We start from the raw sequence: 21375 nt of genomic DNA, 5'->3' as shown, positions 1-21375 counted from the left end.
GACAGCGACCGCGTTTTCCACAGACCCAGCTTGGCGTTCACCCTGGAGATCCTCTCGGTCCAGTTGTTGGTCTCGTTGTCCCGGCTCTGGAAGGAAACCCCCAGTATTCTGAGGGGCTCCGTGCAGAGCTCGAGACCCTCCGGCGCCATCGTCCTGTGCTTCCAGGGCCCGAAGAACTTCAGTTTGCTCTTTCGGCGGTAGAGCTTCGACACCGAGGCTCTGGAGTATTGCTCCATGACCTGCAGGGCCCTCCTCAACCCCCTGTCTGACATCAGGAACAGCGTTGTGTCGTCGGCGTACTGGGAGATCTTCAGGGTTTCCCCCGCGCCTCCCGGTATCTCCAGGCCGTCGATGATGGGGTCCCGTTTCACCGCCTCTGCTAAGGGCTCTGTGAAGAGAACATAGAGAAGGGGTGAAAGGGGGCAGCCCTGTCGTACTCTGGATTCCTGGGGAATGAAATCCCCCAGGATTCCGTTCACGTTCACTCTGCTGCCCACGTCAGAGTACAGAATCTGAATCCAGCGGCTGAAACTCTCTCCGAAACCGAAGCGTTCCAGCACCCTGAACAGATAGCTGTGGTTCACTCTGTCGAAGGCTTTCTCCTGGTCCAGGCTGACCACCATCATGGGCACGTTCCGGTCCTCGGCCCAGGCGATGGCGTCTCTGGTCAGCTGGAGGTTCCAGCTGACGGATCGCCCCTCCACACGTCTGGTCGCTGTGGATGATGTGGGGGAGGGTGGTTCTCAGTCTGCCGGTCAGGAGCTTGGACAGGATCTTTACGTCCACGCAGAGCATCGTGATCGGCCTCCAGTTTTTGAGGTCGGCGGCGTCTCCTCCCTTGAAGAGCAGGGAGATGATGCCCTCCCTCATGGTGTCTCCGAGTTTCCCCCGGCGGAAGATCTCCTGCACCACTTCCACCAGATCTGCCGCCAGGGTGTCCCAGAAGCAGGTGTAGAATTCCTTGGGGAGTCCGTCCGGCCCCGGCACCTTGCCATTCTCCATGGACAAGCACGCCGCCTTCAGCTCCTCGGCCGTTATCGGACCCTCCAAGTCCTCCCTCACCTCCTCCGGTACTCGTGCCTTCAGCCCCTCCAGAAAAGCATCGCCTGCCTCCACCTCCGTCTGCTTTTCTGAAAAGAGCTCCGTGTAGAAAGCGGTGGCTGCTTCTACTTTGTCGCTCTCGTCCAGCACTTCCTCTCCATCTCCCCGTCTCAGGCTGTGGATCACCCTCTTTTTCTGGGCTCCCCGGACCTGGTTGAAGAAATAGGAGGAACAGGTTTCATTATTTTCATAATGCTCCCTTTGTGCCTTGACCAGGAAAGCCTTGGCTTTCTCGGTGTGCAGTTTGCGTAGCCTCTCCTTCAGGTCCCGTGCCCGGGCTGAATTGAAGGCTCCTCCCCCGTTAGCCGAGCTGTACTCCTCCTCGAGTTGCCTCTGGAGACGTGCAGCTTCAGTCCTCTCCCTGGCCGCCTTCCGTCTGCAGTACGTCTGCGCCAGGGTTCGGGTCCCGTCCTTCACCGACTCCCACCATTCCACCACGGAGCTGTAGCCGTCTCTCAGATCAACCCAGCTCGCGTAGTCTTTCCGGAACAGTGCCCTGAAGTCGTCTTCCTCCAGTATCTCCCAGTTCAGCTTCCAGTACCCACGACCGAATGCCGGCAGGCTGGTGTTAGCCACCACCGTCAAGCGACCGTGGTCGGAATACCACGCCGGGGACACCGTCGCCGATTCCAGGGAGCAGGTCGTGTGCAGGAAGATGTAGTCCAGGCGGGTGCACACTCCCAGGGAGTTTTTCCAGGTCGTTCCGGCGTCGTTAGGGCGGCACCGTCTGAAGCCGTCTACCAGGGAGAACTGCTTGAGTAGCGACTCCAGCTCTGCCGAGCTAGCGTCGCTCCCCTTCTCCCGGTCGACGTTGAAGTCCCCGCCGAGCACCATCTGTCTGTTGGTGGTGCAGCAGCTGGCCAGGTCAGCAAACACTTCCTTCAGGATAGAGGGTTCTGTTGGAGCATAGACGTTAATTGCTCTCAACTTCTGCCCCCTCCAGTCGATGTCTGCGACCAGGATCTGGCCCTGCACCACCGAGAAGGAGGAAACCAGCGTCATCTCTGGGTTTCCGAGGAGAATTCCCACTCCGGAAGAGTGGACCCCTCCTACGCTCCAGCATGATTCTCCCTTCGTCCATTCCCTGGTGAATGTCAGCTTGTCGCTTTCATCCTTCAGGTGGACCTCCTGTAAGAAACAAACTGAGAAAGACTTTGAGGCCAGATCATGAAAGACTCCCCGTCTTTTCACGGGGTCTCTCAGCCCTCTCACGTTAGTTGTTAGGAAGGTTAGTTTCACAGTCATGGTTAAACTAGTGAAAGTTAAACCTCCTCTCTGTACTTACAGTTGAAACTTGGGAGTCTACATCTGGGCACTGTTTAGCCTAGATGTAACTCCTCTCGTTCGGGTCCTGGGGGGAATATGCTGGGCTCCCTCCAGGTTTCGCTGGGGACTGAAATGTAAACATGCTGGACAGGTCCAGCCCTACCATCAGTCCGGGCTCCAGGCCGGCTTCGAAATAATCCTCGTCGTCCTCGAGGATACTCTCCGCCACCGCTTCGGGAAGGCTCCTTTCTTCCCTTTCTCCGGGAGTTTCGGGGGCCTCAAGTTTCTCCTGGGCCTCGGGGGAAGGGGGCTCCAATTTCTGGGCTGCCTCTTCCTGTTGTTCCTGGGCCTCGGGGGAGGGGGTTCCAACTTCCTGTGATGCCTCTTCCTGTTGTCCCTGGGCCTCGGGGGAGGGGGTTACCTCTTCCTGGGCTGCCTCCTCCTTTTGTCCGTGGGACTCGGGGGAGGGGGGTTCCGTTTCCTGGGGAGCCTCCTCCGGTTGTTCCTGGGCCTCGAGGGAAGAAAGTTCCGTTTCCTCTAGGACGAGGAAACGGTTTTCCCTTACCACTCTTTTTTTCTGTCCTTCCGAAAGTGGGTCCACCCTGGGTCTCTTCTCCCGCTATCGCTTTCCCTTTTTGCTGGGAGTTATCCAGGACCCTTACTCCGGTCGGCCGTCTTGTCCCTCTTCCTGGCGGCCATCTTGTGGCACCGATGCGGCTGGGGGTGTGGCCTCGGCAGTTTCGGTTCTCAGCGGGGGAGGTGCGGGTTCTTTGTTCTCAGCCCTCTCCCTTTGTCTGGAGACCGGTTTCTGCCTGCTGGCTTCCACCACCTGCGCAAACGAAGGTTTGCTTACCTTACATTGGCGAAGGAGGTGTCCCTCGGCGCCGCATCCGTCGCACTTTTTGGCTGCCCGGCAGGTTTTTGCCAGGTGCCCGTCCTCATTGCAGTTGTGACATCTGACGATGTCACATGTGTTTGTCTTGTGGCCGGACTGTCTGCACTTGCTGCAAAAATCCGGCATCTTGGGGTAGTAGAGGTACCCCCTGTCGGCTCCGATGTTGAAGCGAGCCGGGGGGTGCTGGAAACCGTCAACGCCCTCTGGGTCCTCCTTCAGGAGGACTCGGTACTGGCGTTTGCCGTACCAGACGCCTTTGTCCCTGATCTCTGTCGGTTTTCCCACCACGGTTACATACCTCCCTAGGTACGCTGTTACCCGTTCCGCTGGTACGTAGGGATTGTATGTGCAAACCGTGATGGTCCTCTGATTCGTCTTCCTCATCGGCTCCGGCCTGTAATCAGAGAAACCAGGGTGCTTACCTTTCTCCCTGATCAGTCTCGTTGCCTTTTCGTACGATGCATCCGTAGCCATTTAGGCCTCCATGTATCTCTCTGCCTTGTTGTCCTGGAGGCAGTAGAGATCTCCGGCCACCAACTGCAAGATTCCTCGCAGGAAGGTCATAAAGAAGGCCTTTGCAGTCGGCATCGGCTCCGTCTTCTTTGTCCAGTGGAACCGGATCAATGTCCTCTTGTCTGCCATCTTTGAGGGAGAAAAAAAAAAGGAGGGAAAGAGAGAGAGCAAAGGGAGCAGCGAGGGAGCCCTGGCCTTTGTCCTTGTGGGCAAAGCCCAGCTAGGTGCAGGCGCAGGAGGAGAGAGAGAGAGGAGAGCGGAAAGTGCTTCCGGGTCTCAAGGAAGAAAGCAAGCACCGCGGGCAGGCCACGTGTACCTGCTCCCAGCCAAGAGGCCAAGGAGGCAGAGAGAGAGAGAGCGAGAGAGAGAGGGAGCGGATAGCGCTTCCGAGCCTCGAGGTGGAAAGCAAGCACCGCGGGCAGGCCACGTGTACCTGCTCCCAGCCAAGAGGCCAAGGAGGCAGAGAGAGAGAGAGCGAGAGAGAGAGGGAGCGGATAGCGCTTCCGAGCCTCGAGGTGGAAAGCAAGCACCGCGGGCAGGCCACGTGTACCTACTCCCAGCCAAGAGGCCAAGGAGGCAGAGAGAGAGGCAGAGAGAGAGGGAGAGAGAGAGACAGAGAGAGAGAGGGAGCGGATAGCGCTTCCGAGTCTCGAGGAAGAAAGCAAGCACCGCGGGCAGGCCACGTGTACCCACTTCCAGGCAAGAGGCCAAGGAGGCGGAGCAAGAGAAAGGGGGAGGGGAGAGGAGAAGAGAGAGCAGAGAGAGAGAACGTTGATGCCGGATTCCACCCAGCTCAGCTGCTGCTTGGCCTTAACCCCCTAGGCTCAACCTAGAGCGATACCAGCTCAAGCACTCTTCAGAATCTTCGATCGCCTTCTAGACCTTTGGAAAGACAAGAACTGCGGGCATGCCACTTGAACTTGATCTTAGCCAAAAGGCCGAGAAGGCATAGGTTTCTTTACGGCATTCCTGAACTCTTTGCACTAATGAGCCCGGGCCTTTTTCCCGTCTCGCCGCTACGCATATGGGTCTTTTTCCGCTCTCCTACTCCCCATGGCTAGTCCCTTTGGACGTCCGTGACAGGTGCCCCTTTGGAATAGTTTTCAGAAAATGTGAGAAAAGGAAAGTTATGTACAGTAAGCTCTCACACACAGCTCTCAAACACAGCATTAGAGATTGGAATCTGATTGTAAAAAAAAACTGCCCGTCTCCCTGGCATTTAACGTTGCTGTTGTTTTTATTTTACATATTGTTAGCATTTTAATGAATTGTTAAAAGATTTATACACAAATCGCTAAATACAAAACGAAAAAAACCCAACTGTATGCAATTGACCATTCATATTCCTGAATTTTAAATCCCTGTGTTTATCTGTGTCCAAGTGCCTGGTGCAGCTATTTTGAAAGCATACCTCAAGGAGGACTTTACACGCAGTCTGGGGTATTTAGCTTGTACTGTGTGCCCTGTTTGCCTTTGTAAGCATTTGTTTAAAAAATAAGTTCACAATACGATAAAAACAGAGAAAGCACAAACTTAATAATATAACGATTCAAAATCAAAACCAAATCATATGAAGAAAAATCATATGACCAAATCATAAAGAAAAAGAGTCAATTTCCGCCTGCACTGATATCCCTTCAAATGTTTTAGAAGAACTCTTGACGTTAATAGAGTAGAAGCCTGCATTTCTTCTACTAAACGAGACTATGGGGAGTGAGTATTTTGATGTCGAACTGGGATTTAAATAAAGAGGAACACTACACTACATTGGGCTACGCGTGTGACAAAACGTTTATTTTAGACCTCTCGATAGCTCAGTTGCTAGCTCTTAAAACTGTAGAAAAAACAGCGAGTATGTCTTATGTCCCTGGTCTGAATCCAGTTTGAAGGATGGTGTTTTCTTGTTCCTTAATCAAAAAGTGAAAATTGCGAATTTGTCTTTCACTTTGACGTTCACCCGAAAGCTCAGTATACAAAGAAGTAGAGGCTCCTGTTCTGAATAATTCCGCTCTGAGACACCTGCGTTAGGTTAGCGCTGAGTCGGCTGGCTGAGCATGTTGCCTCCTTTACATTCAATAGGAGCCCCGACACTAAGAGAAACGTACAGAAATGGGTTTTATCGGGAACTTTTCATGTCCAATGCACTTGACATCTCCCACGGGCGACAAAGTTCATTTAGGACACCTTTCTTTCTTTCTTCTTTCAGCAGGAGTACAATAATGGCAACAACATGTTTGGAGTTCGGCATTTCATTTAGTCTGCGGAAACATCGTATCGGAATGAACTACCTGAGATAAAAGAGTAATTGCGGCTTCAGATCGTTTTTACAGAGCATTGCGTTGTTCTGTTCATGCTGACTACACGCTTTAGATATGTCATTTACTGCAAGCGTTGCTTTTCCAGGTTTTTCTGAAATTCCTCGCATTTGAGCCAGCACTAAAATATTTCATTCCCGTCGCTGAATACATCGTGGAAACGGTATTTGCAACGGAATGCTGTCACACATGAAACCTTTTTGTTATTCGGTTCTGAAGTTTGAAAATGAAAATAAAACGGGGGTCACCTCATAGGCTTGAAAGAAGTCCAAGCAGCATAAAAACCCATGAATTCTCACAAATTGCATTGTGCTGCAACTTTCTTCTGCTGCTGTTATAAATCAGCCTTAAACATTTGAATGCATACCTTACTGCTGCTAATCACATTCACATGTTTATGAAGCTTTTTTCTGTCCGTTATGTTTTTGCTAAGCAGTTTCTCCGTTTTCCTCGTACTGTGATTGTCAGCGAGCACAACAAGACTGAAACAGTGTAAAAGCAGGCAAAAAAGACAGGGTAAAACGCCTGACTGTCGGGAGTGGGATTTGAACCCCTGCCTCTATTTGGAGAGTGAAACACAAAGCTTAAAAGACACGAAGCTGTGAATTTGCTGTTTTAAACTGCTCGACTATCCTGAAAAAATGTGTGCTGATTGCACCAGTCGCATCCAATTTTCTGTAACTTTAGGATGATTGATACGACTGGACAAACACAATTTGTGGCGTTTAGCATGACATGGAAAACGGTACCAGAGCATTCGGGTCCGGACTACCAGACTCAGAAACAGTTTTTACCCCGCACTATCAAACTATTAAACTCCCAGCCTCTCTCACTCTCTCCTCACTTCTCACCTATGATCTGAACCTCACGGTGCCTTCTTTCTTACCAAAAACCCAAACACACATTGAAAATCTACCTCTACCATACATGTCAAAAGCTCACTCCCCATCATTTCTATCCCTTTATTTCATTCTTTTGATGCATGTTTTTGCACATAACCTGTTACCTTTTTGTTGTTTTGCACGCTGCCTGTTGTTTTTTGCACATCGGCTGTTGTCTCTGTCTTTCTTTTGTTATACAATTGTATTGTTGTTGTGTTTTCTTCTTTGTACTACTTATGTCCGAGAGCTTGCTAAATAGCATTTCGTTATACCATATACCTGTGTATGAGTATAATGAAAATAAACTTGAACTTGAACTTTAAACTTGAACTTGAACTTGACATAGTCTTGCAGGCAGTATATTATTTTATCGTTTACTCGTTTAAAAAAACACGGTCTTCTCGTTTCTAAGTCAGATTTTTAGTGCTTTCGAACGTTCCTTCCAACCTGGACTGACAGCTGACCCGATCTGTTTGTGATCAGACCATGGAGTCGGGGGCTGTACAAAGCGCACGTTCCTTCCCAATGCTGAGGCGATCATTCAGAAGATGGGTGTGAAGAGAAACAAGCTTTGTCGACTAAAAAACAAGGCAGGATATGCAAGAATACTAATCACTGGCGAAAGTTATGTTCTCTTACTATTGAGATCCCTACATTGCGAGTTTTTTTAAGACTTTGAAACTAAAGAAAAGCGGTGACAAATGAAACAGGCACGGGTGGGGTTTGAACCCACGCTCTTTGGTTTACGAGACCGACGCCTTACCACTTGGCCACCGCGCCTTCGAGTAAGCATGGGAATAAGGTTGTTCAAATTATTTTTTTCTGAATCTGGTTTACATCGCCAAATGTAAACCGGAGGCAGCAACAACAATAAAAAGGATACTTGTCCTTAAACTTGGACGTGATGTTCTGCAGACATGTGCACAATGTCCTGTTTTCTTGCAGTGTAGACATTTTGCTGTTCACGATCCGCATTCATCTGCTTTGTGCGTTGTTAGTCCGCACCTGTAACATGTAATGTCAGCCGTCCCCTGTTCTTCTATTTCTCTAGCATGACTGTGTCCTGCTGCTCGGCTTTTGTTTGTAAAGTTTGAGCGAGTGCCCCGTTCAGTGTCACTTTGTCACTGTGGTCAGAAAGCATTCTTGATTCTGCTTGAGCTGCTTCATGAATTCTAGCGACTGTAAGAGCTCTTTTTAAAGTCAGCCCTTCCTCCTGCAGCAATTTATAGTCTCTTATGTGCACATTTTTCCACAAGTTGATCTCTTAACATGTCAGTTTCCAATACTCCAAAGTCACAAATTTAGCCAGTTCTCTTAGTGCAGTCACAAAAGCATCAACAGATTCGTCCTGAGACTAAGTTCTCTGCCTAAATTTATGCCATTCCAAAACCACATTTCTCCGCGGTGTAAAGGAAGCGTCTAAGGCAGCTACAGTCTTTTTCTCCAGGGAGGTTGGCAAAAATCCGCTGCACGGAAGCCCCGATACAGTGCAGTAATGTAGCACGTCTCACGGCATCCTCAGCTTCTGTAGATCCACCGGCTATTTAAAAAAAATCTGTACGACTCCATCCATATCTTGTATTCCGTATACAAATCCGGAGCTCCGAGGTTCAGTAGAAGCGGTGGAAAAAGCCGGGCATAAGCAAAGCTTCTCGGCGCGGCGGCCATATCTTCCAATGCGCAAGCTAAACGAAAAGTCCGAAAATTCAGAAGTTCGTTTCTACCAGCAAGAGAACTAAAATCTGCAGTGTTCTGCTCGCTTTGAGTCCGTCAAGCACTCATCTCTCGTCGCCATAAATGTTGTGTATCTTAATAAAGAGATGTTTTTATATTATTTTAACTATTTTGTTAACTACACAGATCACGCCCTTACACCATATATTCCCGCCTTCTACTCTCTCGTTCTGTTGTCTCGCGATGTCTACTCACTATACTACATTTAGCATGACTTCTTGTTGCAGTTGAGCTCAAAGCTGGAGATGATCTCCATATTTTACCGCAGTAACTAGTCCGAAACGTAGTACACAGTACACACTTTTTAAGTGAACTCAGGTTGTTAAAAAATTAAACCAGTGCCCTGTCACAGAAACGTACCCCAGTCTCCCGCGCAACAAGCGGGGGTACTCAGCACTATACTAACGAGGAGCGCTTGTCTGCAGCTGAGCATCAGCTCGGTTTACTGTCAGCAGTCATTTCCTCATTTCCAAATACTTTTTCACCTGCTCTCAGCTTTTAAAGACGGTCATAAACGCTCAAGAAGTAATTCATGTCAGTTTGAAGTCTGTTTCTGTTGTCTCAGCTCTTGATAAAGAAAAGCCGTGCGTGGGAGACTCCCTCTCTGAAGAAGTTTGCCGTCACCCTGCGAGGGAGAAGAGCCATCAATCACCGAGGCAACCACTGAGACAGTTAACATTAAACACGTGAAATGCGAGATGTTGTGATTTTTTTTCCAGCTTAAGGCTTCTATCGTTTCTACTCTAACGAGAAAGACCTCTTTATTAGAAGTGAGATTTTAACAAACGTCTCCAGGGTTAACTGCGACCTGAACGCAACGCCTTAGACCACCAGCCATCTTGCCTGTGGTACTTAGAGCAGCGCTCATTAAAAATGATCAGAAACCGAAAGCGCTTCTTATGCGGATCAGTATATTCCGATACCACTGGTTCTGCAGAAGAAATAAGAAAAGCCGAACTCAAAGCAGTGTGTTGCCATTACGGGTATTCTGTCTGCAGCTGCTTTAAGATCTACTCACACCGTGTTGCCATTAAGGCTACCTAGTTAAAAAAAAAACTTATCGTCATCTTTTTGAACGTGATTATTAGACACCCGTTAAATCTCCACCGAGGTTTCTTGAGAGATCGTTCAGCGAGCGAGTATTAAAACACTACGTCGCTTCCAACCTCTGCTGTCACTGTAAACTCGGACGTGATGTTCTGCAGATGTGCAGTGTGCCTTTCCTCTTGTCGTATTCAAGAGTACTCACTGTGTGAGTTCCTCACTGCGTGTTCTGTGCTCTACTGTGATTTAATTTAGATGATTACGTGGAGTAGAGTGACAAGATCTACTTGAACATTTTCGGTTTGTGAAATGAAACACTAAATACACTACTGTAAATACAAGTAATGGACATTTAAAATAACCACAGTAAAGCTAGAAGAGTGAAAGATAAAAGACTATTCAGAATGACATTCACAATAGAATTAAAAACGGCACAGCCGCCCGAACAGGGACTTGAACCCTGGGCCCTCAGATTAAAAGTCTGATGCTCTACCGACTGAGCTATCCGGGCTCTGAAAAGACGCCGACACTGTCGGGATCCTCGGAAGTCACGTGTCTCTTGTGCCGAAGAGCAGTCATACCTGACCCGTCTGGAATGACCACTGACAGACTTTATCATGAAGCGACGGCACCACTCCCAGTAGAATGAGTGAGAAATACAGCATGACATGGGTAGTTAAGGGGCTCCCACAATCCATCTTTCCTCACATTACTGATTTTTTTCAATAGCATTTTGACCTTTTTTCACATTCAGATTTTTTTCACATTTAATAAAATCTTTTAATCAACAACATTAAAAAGAAAACAAATGGAACATTTTTTGGAACAATAATTAAAAAAAAAACTTTCAATGCCTTGGTTGTATACGTTTATAAAGGGAGTTGCAACATTGCTGAAATGTAAAGAGCATTTCTGTAGAGAAAACAGCATTTTTTCTGCCTTGATGTTAAGCTTAGGGAGCCTGTCTTTTGGAAATTCTATTTTATAACACCTTGCACAGCCTCCCGGCAGACTAACAAATATTTTTTTGGAGAAATTGGCTCACACACCGGAAGACACTAACGTTTATTTACGTTAGAGTATGTAAAACTCAGGCTTTAACAGATGTTCATGATGTTTCACACGGGGTGTTACCTGTTGTAGTGTTTCAAAAGATGTGTTAGCGGACCACAAATTATCTTGAAAAGATTTGGGTTTGTACTGGCTGGGATTCAAACCCGACTCAATTATTTGGAAGGCGCCTGTACCACCAACGCACTTCCGAGAAGCACCTGCAAATTATCACAATCCTCTCTCTCACCTACAAAGTTATGGAGACACAACTAATGAAAACTAATTTTATTCACTCAAGGCTCCACTTTTGTTGTGATGTCATTTTAATTAATATTAGCTTTGATAAGGTGTCGTTTTTGCCTCTTAAAGTTAAAGTCTGCTCCTTTCTTCCTGGTATAGAAATAACATGTTCCATCTTTGTTTAAAAACACCACTAAAAGTAAATTATTCAGCTCTAACGCCTGTGTGCATTGACAAGACATCTCAAAAGGACTTATCAAATAAGAACACGATCCTTCCCGTTACCATTCCTGTGGCTGGGGCATTGTTTCACCCTTTTATTTTCTTCTACATTACTTGCAGACAGGGCTTTATCACTTGAGTTGTACAGAACAAGTGTGCATCGGTCCATGAAAATCATCCGTAGTGCTGTTTTTCTATGCATAGTTTAATCAAGAGCACTTAAAAGATGCAAAAAGCTTTCAAATAAAACAGAATTGAAAGACAGTCGAGTAAGGAGGTAGAAAAAAAGCACTTCTGGGAATTAACCACCGTCGCACGTGTGACTGGATACAAAAATAATAGATTAATTTGTTCCCAGTCTCTTGAAGCTTTAATGCGATTATTTTTCCTTCCTTATTTCTTCATTCCCATGAATTTACTCTGTAGTAGAGGAAACGCGAAAGTGGGAAACTGCAGGCATTCTTCGTGAGTGGTGGATTGTGATCAGTGAGCATCTGGACAAGTCTGTTCCATTACCTTTTCCATCGGGGATGTAGCTCAGTGGTAGAGCGCATGCTTCGCATGTACAGATGCAGCCATTCAAAATGCGCGGGGGATACTGCATTATTTTGTGGTACGCTGTACGCAGTCTACCGCAAGCTACTGGTAAATACCACGAGTTACCGTAAATTCTCCTATAATATGACAAGCAAAATAATAGTATCCGGAATTTCGGCAAGGTGGAGCTAATAAAGCTCAACCTCTCATGTTTGAGCTGTGGCGATTAAAGTCTTTAAAGAAGATATTACTAATAGTATTAATAATGAATGACCTTGGACAAGCTGTAAGTGTAAACTCAAAGTATTGCCCTGGTCAACGTTCTTTTTTTCATTGACCGTCTTGTTAAAAGTAACACCACAGCATTTCGCAATCACGCATTTGTTTCCAATCATGCAAAGTACAGTAATTTTTGAGAATCTCCGATTCACCATGCCTTTCACATGCTCATAAAAGAGATTGATTTAGGAACGTAAACATATTACAGTATGAAAACTGTACTGTATACAGTATGTATATGTATATTTAATGTCTTAACTGTGGCCGTTTAAGTATTGAATATTCATATCTAATTTTACCACTGAAGGGAAATCTTAGTAGCTGAGCATAAAAAGAATAGGAGCATACTGCAACGCGTGTGAAGGCCATAAACGATATTAATTTTGGAACATAAACATACAGTACATGGCTGGTCTCGGTACTTTAAAGAAAACATTCACGAAACATGGTTTCATTATGACCAGAATCGGTCTTGAGATATTTTTAACTTGATTTACAGTATTTGAGAGGTATGTCTTAACACCGATACTACAGTGCGTAAATACTGCTCACGTATATGTTTCTAGGTTTATATTATGTATTTCATACGGTCAAATTACTTTTGAGCAACTAATAAGAAGCGCAAAACGGTATGCATTTTAGTTTCATTTTGTGCTGGGACTCTGCTTTTAACAATGTCACCGTGCATTGATTAGAGATATCAAGTACATACAAGTCATTTTTTAAATGTTGTAGTTCGTCTTGTAAAAATGTTACGAGTACATCATCTATCAACAATTACACAGGTTCTGTTTCCATATTGCGGATTTTGCGGATTTTAGATTTCACGTTGTGAATATATGATTTGGGCAAACAGAGCCGCAAAGAAGTACATTATGGGTTGTTGGTTTTTTTTTTGCAGTTTTATCTAGAACAAGCGATGCTTAAACCTTTGTCTGATTCTTGTGAAACTATCCACACGACAGTTACAGTACCTAGGAGTTGACTTCAGTGATGTCACTGATGGGATGTTTCTAAAAATCCATCCTCTGTAAAGCGTCTTCTCTAGTTGTCCTGCATATGTATTCGCTAATGAAGCTGTGTGTTCTGAGCCTGGATCTCTACATTTCTGTATGAACCAGCTTAGAGGGCTAAAGACAGCTTGTGTTTAAATTGAGTGTAAGGCAATTTATGCTTCTGAAGTCATGGTCAGCATTTATTATTGTACTGTGCTGTAAACTTGTTTTGTGCCTAGTCACATTATTTTATAGTGTTTTTATAGCGTTATTAAATCCGGTGGTGCTGTGTGTTAGTTTCCTGACTCCCATGTCACATGGTCTGTGATTGAATCCCTTGGAACTATGACTTTATTTTTTAACAAACATTTCTTTGAAAAAATGAAACGTTTACCTTGGTCAGAGATTAAGGTCGCTGCCTTTCATCTAAAACCCTACTTGAATCCTTCTAAACTAAAAATCAGTGTTAGTGAGTTAAATAAAGAGGTATCCAGGTAACAGTGAAACGGGCAGACAGTCTGGGGAGATCGCCCGTTTTCCATGTAAATAGTTCCCTGGTTCTGCACCCCTTGGTGTTTCTCTTGCTCTCTCTCGGGTCACCTGATCATTAGCTCGAAAGATTTGAGTGCTTTGTGTATATTCTAATGGTAGTGGGGGCAGGGTGTGTGGGAACAGGTTTGGTTGAAATTGCATTGGAGATCTATGTTCTTCACACCTGAAACATTTTCTCTGAAAGCATTTTCTTCGCAGTTTAGCCGATCTTGTTACAGCATGTTACAGTTTACTATTATTAACCATATTAATTTTAAGTGCTTAATGCCATTTTTTGACCAGGCACGAATATTCTTAAGTCCATATCTTTGCAAGGGAATCAGTGCGAATTGCAATACTAATTAAATGACCGCAGGCACTTTCCACCCCCTCTGCCAGCAGGAACATTCCTATTCTTAGCTCAGCAGCTCATTACAAACCGGGTTTTTTTACACAGCAATACAGCTTTGCGTTGTGAATCTGTTTTTCCAAAGAAAGTGGAATACAGTGATACTACCTGCTATACAGATACATATGTTTAGATATTTAGACCCTTAAATTAATATCATTATTAATAATAATGATTATAATGATAATAATGATAATCGGCCAGTGAAAGCTCTCTTGTCCTTCACATCAATGCCTGAAACATTTTTTTCATAATGTCGACATACACAGTCGTGTAACTGACAGTTTGAGGTAGCCTATCGTGTAAATTTCGCTTTGTTGCTGATAGGTTAAGATTTCGAAACTCTGCCCCAAAGTCATGTGACTGATTTTTCGCCCTGTTTCGTTGGTCAAACGCAATGATCACAAGCACCACCATGGTAACTGGGATGTATAGTTTTTAATTCCGTTTGAATTATAACTGTACGTACTGTCTTCATATTTGGCCAGGGCTTTAAAGAGAAGGCGCGCCAAAAAATTTTGGTGCCGTCGTCTCCGCTTTAAAGGTACCCCCTTGCTGGAAGAATTTGACCTCGGAACGTTTGCCCAGCGTAGTTATAGTGGACATAAAAACAAGAGTTTGCTGGCATTATATAATTATGCGAATTACACAAATATAATTATATCTTATTAATTTCTTGAGATACGCGATTCTTTTAATACAGTCTTTGCTGTGCTCTAGAGGATCCTTGTGATAGTCGAGCTCTAGTTGAATGATAAGTGTCGCAGTTTAAATAAATTTTGTAGTTGGCAATTATGAAACACTCTGTTAAAACCAAGGGAGTTTTTATGTCCGTTGCAGTTCTTTTGAAACTGAACTTGTTTGAATTGACTGAGCTCCGTGCTGTACCACACAATGTCTGTTTTTTTTGTGCTGTCCTACTGTACTTCCTACTTTGAAAATACCTGTGAAACCGGTTTAATTCATCACAGCCAGCCCTCCCGCAGAGATGGGGGTTGTACTTGTTAATGTCTTAGCACAAAGCAGAAACTTCTTGGAAAGATTACAGATTTTAATCGTCTTTTTTCTGAACCAGGGAAAATCTGATCATGTTTCTCTATAACAATAATAAAAAACTTTATTTTACATATCACCTTTAAAAGTGGCATCTCAAAATAATACAGTAGATGTAAACCACAGATTACAAAGTAAATACCCAGACAAAAGCAAACACGTTTTTAATAAGATGCTTTTATTTGTTCATAATCCGACGATCTCAGGAAGACTAATGGGGGTCTGGCTTTTTTTCTGGAAAACCATAACTCTGGTCTTGTCCAGATTGACTGTCAGCGCCCAGGTCTGACAGTGCTGCTCCAGCCTCTGTTCTGTGGGCGACAGCAGGACCAGTTCCTCTGCAAAGAGGAGGAACTCGATTTCTGTAATTAATGCCGATCAGTAAATCAGGGGACGACAAAACAGTTATTGCGCCCGGCTCCTCAATGGGCTTTGACGTGCTAATGCGTTGGTTTAACAGTCCGGGTGTGGCAATGTTTTTTTATTATTGTTATAGAGAAACATGATCAGATTTTCCCCGGTTCAGAAAAAAAGATCTGAAGTACTGTACTGTATACTAGTTTGTCACTCTTCTCATCCCCTCTTTGCTAAATGGCTTTTGAATCGAGTCACATGAAGACAGAGGTGAAACAGCCCTGTCGCAGTACACAAATATAATTATATCTTATTAATTTCTTGAGATACGTGATTCTTTTGATACAGTCTTTGCTGTGCTCTAGAGGATCCTTGTGATATTTCGAGCTCTTGGTGAATGATAAGTGTCGCAGTTTAAATCATTTTCGTAATTAGAAATTATGGAACGCTCTGTTAAAAGCAAGGGAGTTTTTATGTCCGCTGCAGTTTTTTTGCAACATGAATATAATTATATCGTTATTAATTTCTTGAGATACGCGATTCCATATTATATTCCCTTTTAATCAAATTCTAAAAGTATGCTTGTTGTCTCCGGTATCACGTTAGTTAAAGTCTTCGATGCTTAAAATGTTTAGGGAGAAATGGAATACTGGTGTGTATGTCTTCTTTAAAGTACCGAGACCAGCCATATACTGTATGTTTAAGTTCCAAAATTAATATCGTTTATGGACTTCACACGCGTTGCAATATGCTCCTATTCTTTTTATGCTCAGGCACTAAGATTTCCCTTCAGAGGTAAAATTCCATATAAATATTAAATACTACAATGGACACAGTAAAGACGTTTACTGTAAATCTTTCTACGACAGACCAACGGACCACGAGTGCCCCTGTCAGTCAACCAATCACATACCGCGGTACCCCGCGTCATCTTGTGTCACGATGCGCGACGCCGTAGCCAATTACCTCCAGTACGTGTCTGTACCGCGCACTTTGAATGGCTGCATCTGTAGATGAATATTTTTGGCACAGCTGTTACAACAAACAGGCAAATAAACTTTTTTTATTATTCCATTCGAGCTGTAGTTTTGAAAATGTTTTTTTCCATTCATTAAATAATACAAAACACAAACCCACCATAAACGTCTGACCATTGTTATTCCTGAATTATAAGCTCGTACCCACGTACTGCGAAATTCGTGCAAGAGTCACAGCTGGTAGGCAGTTCAACGAATATGATGCTTTTCAGGGGCCGAGTATTAGACACGTGTTATCGTGCGGAGCTTAGTCTTCCTCTAACGCAGTCTTTGCCTCGGACCACCCCTCTTGGCACATTAGCCCTTTAATTTTCGATTTTCTGTATAGAACACCGAATATCTTGAGGAAGTCTGTCAAGCAATGACTGCTGGATAATTGAGGTGAAAACATTGGTTCAAAATCAACATCCTCTGCTATTGCTGTTGATTCTTTGAGAGTTTCTTCAAGTTCTTCATTTGACCTTCAATATTGAGGGATATTGAGCATAATACCGTACTATTTGTAGCTTTCTTTTGATCGCCCGTTTTATTAAAATGCCAGCCTCTTTTACAATTATTTAGATGTTTGGCAAGGTGTAATAGCCCCCCTCGCATCCTCAGCTAAAATATTTCAAAAGTACAACAAAATTACATTATATTGAACAGCATTTATGTTAACATTTATATTCAAATTAAAGTAAATATACGAAAATATTAAAATACAACTTCGGCGATCTGTCGTTTTTGCTTGTCAAGTTCTCAAACAATTTTGCGTTGTATTTTAAATTACTTTAGCTGAAGATGCAACGGGAGCATAAGTGAATTCTCCCGCCACCCACTGGAACATATAATTCCATGGGTGAATACTAACTTTCTCGCAAGTTGCCAATATCGGAAATTATTGGAAATTCCCGGTAATGTTGACTCTGGTACTCAATTGTTTACTACTACAAATATCAAAATAGTTCAGGTTTTGCGGAACAATTAAATTTTTGCGGTGATGATGTTTACTATAGGAAGAAGTGCGTCCCTGGGTGGGATCAAAAAACCCACCTTGGGGTTAATAGCTAAACACGCTAACCAATTGCACCACAGAAATGCTTACACCTTGATTTTTTTCATTTACATACTTTTGGTGAACAAAAAAATTCACTCGCATTTCATCTTTCGCAAGCTATATGATTTAAAAAAAACAAGTTGTTCTTCAAAGGAAATGAATAAACGCATTAAACCAAATCAAGACCTCTTTGAGTGTCCCAAATTACATGTTCTGTAAAACAAGACAGGAAAAAAAAGGTACCGCTGGAATTCGGATCCAGGATCTCCTCTTTATGAAATAGGTGTTTTAACCAGCTTTACCACAGCACCGGCAGAACACTATTCTTATACAGGTGGGTACCCACCCTCAAACCTTTGTTCTCCCGCTACTTTACCTTTGAATACTGCCCTGTCTCTCTCACACCTGAAGAAGGCTCCACGGCCGAAACGTTGTGTTCTCTTTCTTCTTTTTTTCAGCATGGAATAAACCTATTACCTATTCTTATACAGCCGCTTGGACACACCGCTCTGAGACATCTGAGGTCGATGTGCTGAGCCTGGTCGCCGAGCAAAATCATGCCCGGGGGGGGCAGCTTTCATGATGTGGTTGCCGAGTGGTTAAGGTGATGGACTGCTAATCCGTTGTGCTTTGTACGCGTGGGTTCGAATCCCATCCTTGTCGGTTTATGTCTTCGACTTGTGATCTGTTTCTAAGTTGTACTTGCTTTCTTTAGCTACTGTAGTAGAGCAGTAATATTTCTAGCATTGGCTGAACATGGCTTACAGCTGTTAGGAATCCCTGGTGGGAAGATACACGGATCCTGTGCAGACGCAGGCACGGGTGATAGATGAGGCAGGCGAACAAACCAAAACGAGAGGCAAGGTCGTAGTCAAAAGGCGAAAGGCAAGTCGTAATCCAGGAAGTTCTCCGGTAGCAGGCAGTCCGAGGCGAGAGGCGAGGTGCAAAGTCGAAAAGGCAGAAGGGGAATCCAAAATCCAGAATAAACGAGGTACGGGGAAAAACGCCAGGTAGAGCTCTCAAGGAGTAGACTCAATACCGAGCAGAGGGAAGCAGGTGAAGATGGTTTAAATAGCAGTGCGCACCGCACAGTGAGTGTGCGCAGGTGGTTTAACTCATACGGCGGTGTTTGTTAATAATCACCCGCTGCTGGGGCTGATTAGCTCGCTTACGCTTTGGTCTTGACTGCCTGGTGGTCGTGATAACAGCAGTAGCTGACAGATATAGTCTCTTAATATTTAGGTTAAATTTATGCTTTGTACTGCTTTCACCTGATATTAATAGTAGTCCTGATGAACGATTTAGGGACATGGCGCATCTTGAAAATGTTCTTGTTAATTTCAGTTTGGAAAAAATGCACTCACCAGAACCAGAAACTGGTCGTATCTGCAAAATGCGCAATGCAATAGCATGTCCTGTCTTGCTATGAGTCCTTATCTGTTACAGGAGGCGTTGTAGGACTTTTTAAGCTCAGAAAAAGCTATCAATTCATCTTACATTTCTACTCCATCAATATTAGCAATGTTATCTTTACTAAGCTCTAAATAAATGCAAATTTTAAAATACATTTTAAAATAAATGCTATTCCATATATTGTAACTTTTTGGTATTTAGAATTTTTATCTGAGGATGCAAGGGAAAGTATTATACAAATGTGAAAGAGGGTTGTATTTTAATACAATTTTCCATCAAAAGAAAACCAAAATCCGTATGATATTACCGTCAATATCCCTCGATACATTATTTTAAACCAGACATAATGAAAGACGTAGTAACTAGACACACCTACAAAACATGAATAGTAGCGGCTCTGAACTCAATGTGGTGCTGGATGGGAATGCAATACAAACGCCAATGGCACAATGGATAATGTGTCTGATTACGGATCAGAAGACTGTAGGTTTGTACTCCTTCCTGGTTCGTGAAAAAGCTTTTAAACCACACTACTCAACACTGACATCGTAGGGTGTGCGGTCCTACACAACCTTACTATCGACTGGATGAGTCTTCTGTTCAATCTCCGATTCTTTCCGCACATTCCTGCTATTTTACCACCGTTATTGTAGGACAACAGCCACAGACACGAGAAGATACACTATTCCGAACAAATGTCTTAAAAAATCACGTTGACAATACGTTTTTTGTTTCTTTAAGGTAACCTAACTTTTGCCTGTAAAGTTCACATTATTTTCTGTAGCCGCAAATCCCCAATATTTCTGCTGTCTCCTGAGAAACACAAGCATGGAGTCAAATCATATTAAATAACACAACACATCTATTAATTTAATACCCAGATGTGACAGAACACATGTAAGACTTACACACAGCCTTTATTTTGCGATAGTGAATTTGCAGGTATCCTGGGGAGGGAAGAGAACTGATATTAAGGAAATACATATTTAAAGGGGATATACGTCTTAAATGTGTTTTGTCACATCTGGGTGTTAACTGAATATTTTTTTAGCATTATTTGTTGTGTTTTGACTCTATACTTGTGTTTCTCAGGAGACAGCAGAAATATTGATGTTTACATTTATATTCACATTCCCGTTGATATTGACTTAGGTACTCAACTATTTACTTGTAGTTTGACTCGTGTCAAAAGTTGAAAATCTCTGCAAACATCAAGATGGCTAAGGACGTGCAAAGAAACTCAATCACATTTAGAGAAGGTAATGTTTAGATCGGATTAATTCGAAGTGTGTCTCTGGGTGCGTTTGATCTACGAACGTTGTGTTTAACTGAAGCACACCCTGACTGAGTGTGCCATAGAAACTGACACATGTCGTATTTTTCTACATTCACAGATTTTTGGCTAAAGTAAAAAAAAATCGTTGTCATTTTCTTCCCAGCTGGCAGTAATTCTTTTGCACTGATAACAAAGATAAGCATTTTAGCTTTCGCAATGTGTGGAGTTCTTGAAAAACAAGTTGTGCCAAAAACGAAATAAACACCTCCATTAAACTTAATGCAGAAGCATGTTGTCTATAACAGTAAACGATGCAAGAAGACAGGAAGAAAGGCACCGCTGGGATTTAAACCCAGGATCTCGTGTTTATTAAAGAGGCGCTTTAACCATCTAAGCCACGACACCGGCAGAACTCTCTTCTTTTACTGCCACTTGGACACACCGCTCTGAGACACCTGCGTTTAGTAAGCACTGAGTCCGCCGGCTGAGCAAGCTGCCTCCTTTACACGGAACAGGAGCCCTGACCGTAAGAGAAATGAAGAGAAATGGCTTTTATCGGGCACTTTTCATGTCCAATGCACTTGACATCTCCCAAGGGGGACAGAGTTCATTAACGACACTTTTCCTTTCTTTCTTCTTTCTGTACACTTTGATGAAACAAAACGAGAAATCATGTAAGGAAAAATGTCTTTTTTCATGGAGAAAACATGCACCGGGAAATGTTGTGTTTAGAAGAAGTGAGTTAACATGAAAAGTGACCTAATTTACCAGAGCAAATGCTCACCAAGCAAGATCTGCTTTACTACTAGAGAGAAGTAGAGTGAAAGACGTGATCATTTCACGCCGCTGTGGAACGAAACGCTTTTGTCTTGGAATTCTAAATCAATTAGAAATTCAGAGCGACACATAAAGGCTTTGTCTGCTTAAAAGTGATGATTTTTTAAAACTAAAAAAAATGTAGAAAACACGTTTCTCACTTAGAAATTTAAGATGGGGGTGGGGTATTACTAGTAACGGCACTGAACTCACCATGGTGCAATTAATTTACGTGACGGGCTAGTGGTTTAATGGATAACGCGTCTGATTTCGGTTTATAAGATTGTCGATTCGACTTCTACCGGGGTTGTGTGATTCAAATCAGGCTCCTCAGAAATAGATGTCTGTTATGTAAATGAACCCCACCTGAAAGCA

General features: G+C 43.8%; 2 non-coding genes and 1 pseudogene across 2 annotated transcripts; all 3 read right to left on the bottom strand.

The window, feature by feature from the left end:
• The window catches only part of LOC138242516 (zinc finger protein 271-like), a 681240-nt pseudogene that overhangs the window by 244798 nt on the left and 415067 nt on the right, over positions 1–21375 (bottom strand).
• Positions 7680–7751, bottom strand: trnat-cgu (transfer RNA threonine (anticodon CGU)). Its single transcript has one exon. It is a non-coding gene; the product is annotated as a tRNA-Thr (tRNA).
• trnak-uuu (transfer RNA lysine (anticodon UUU)) lies at positions 10188–10260 on the bottom strand. The gene has a single exon. It is a non-coding gene; the product is annotated as a tRNA-Lys (tRNA).

Source organism: Lepisosteus oculatus, chromosome 14 (assembly GCF_040954835.1).
Source record: "Lepisosteus oculatus isolate fLepOcu1 chromosome 14, fLepOcu1.hap2, whole genome shotgun sequence".
NCBI classification, from domain to species: Eukaryota; Metazoa; Chordata; class Actinopteri; order Semionotiformes; family Lepisosteidae; genus Lepisosteus; species Lepisosteus oculatus.
Note: the sequence above shows the minus strand (reverse complement) of the source record. Positions and strands in the feature narration are given on the sequence as shown.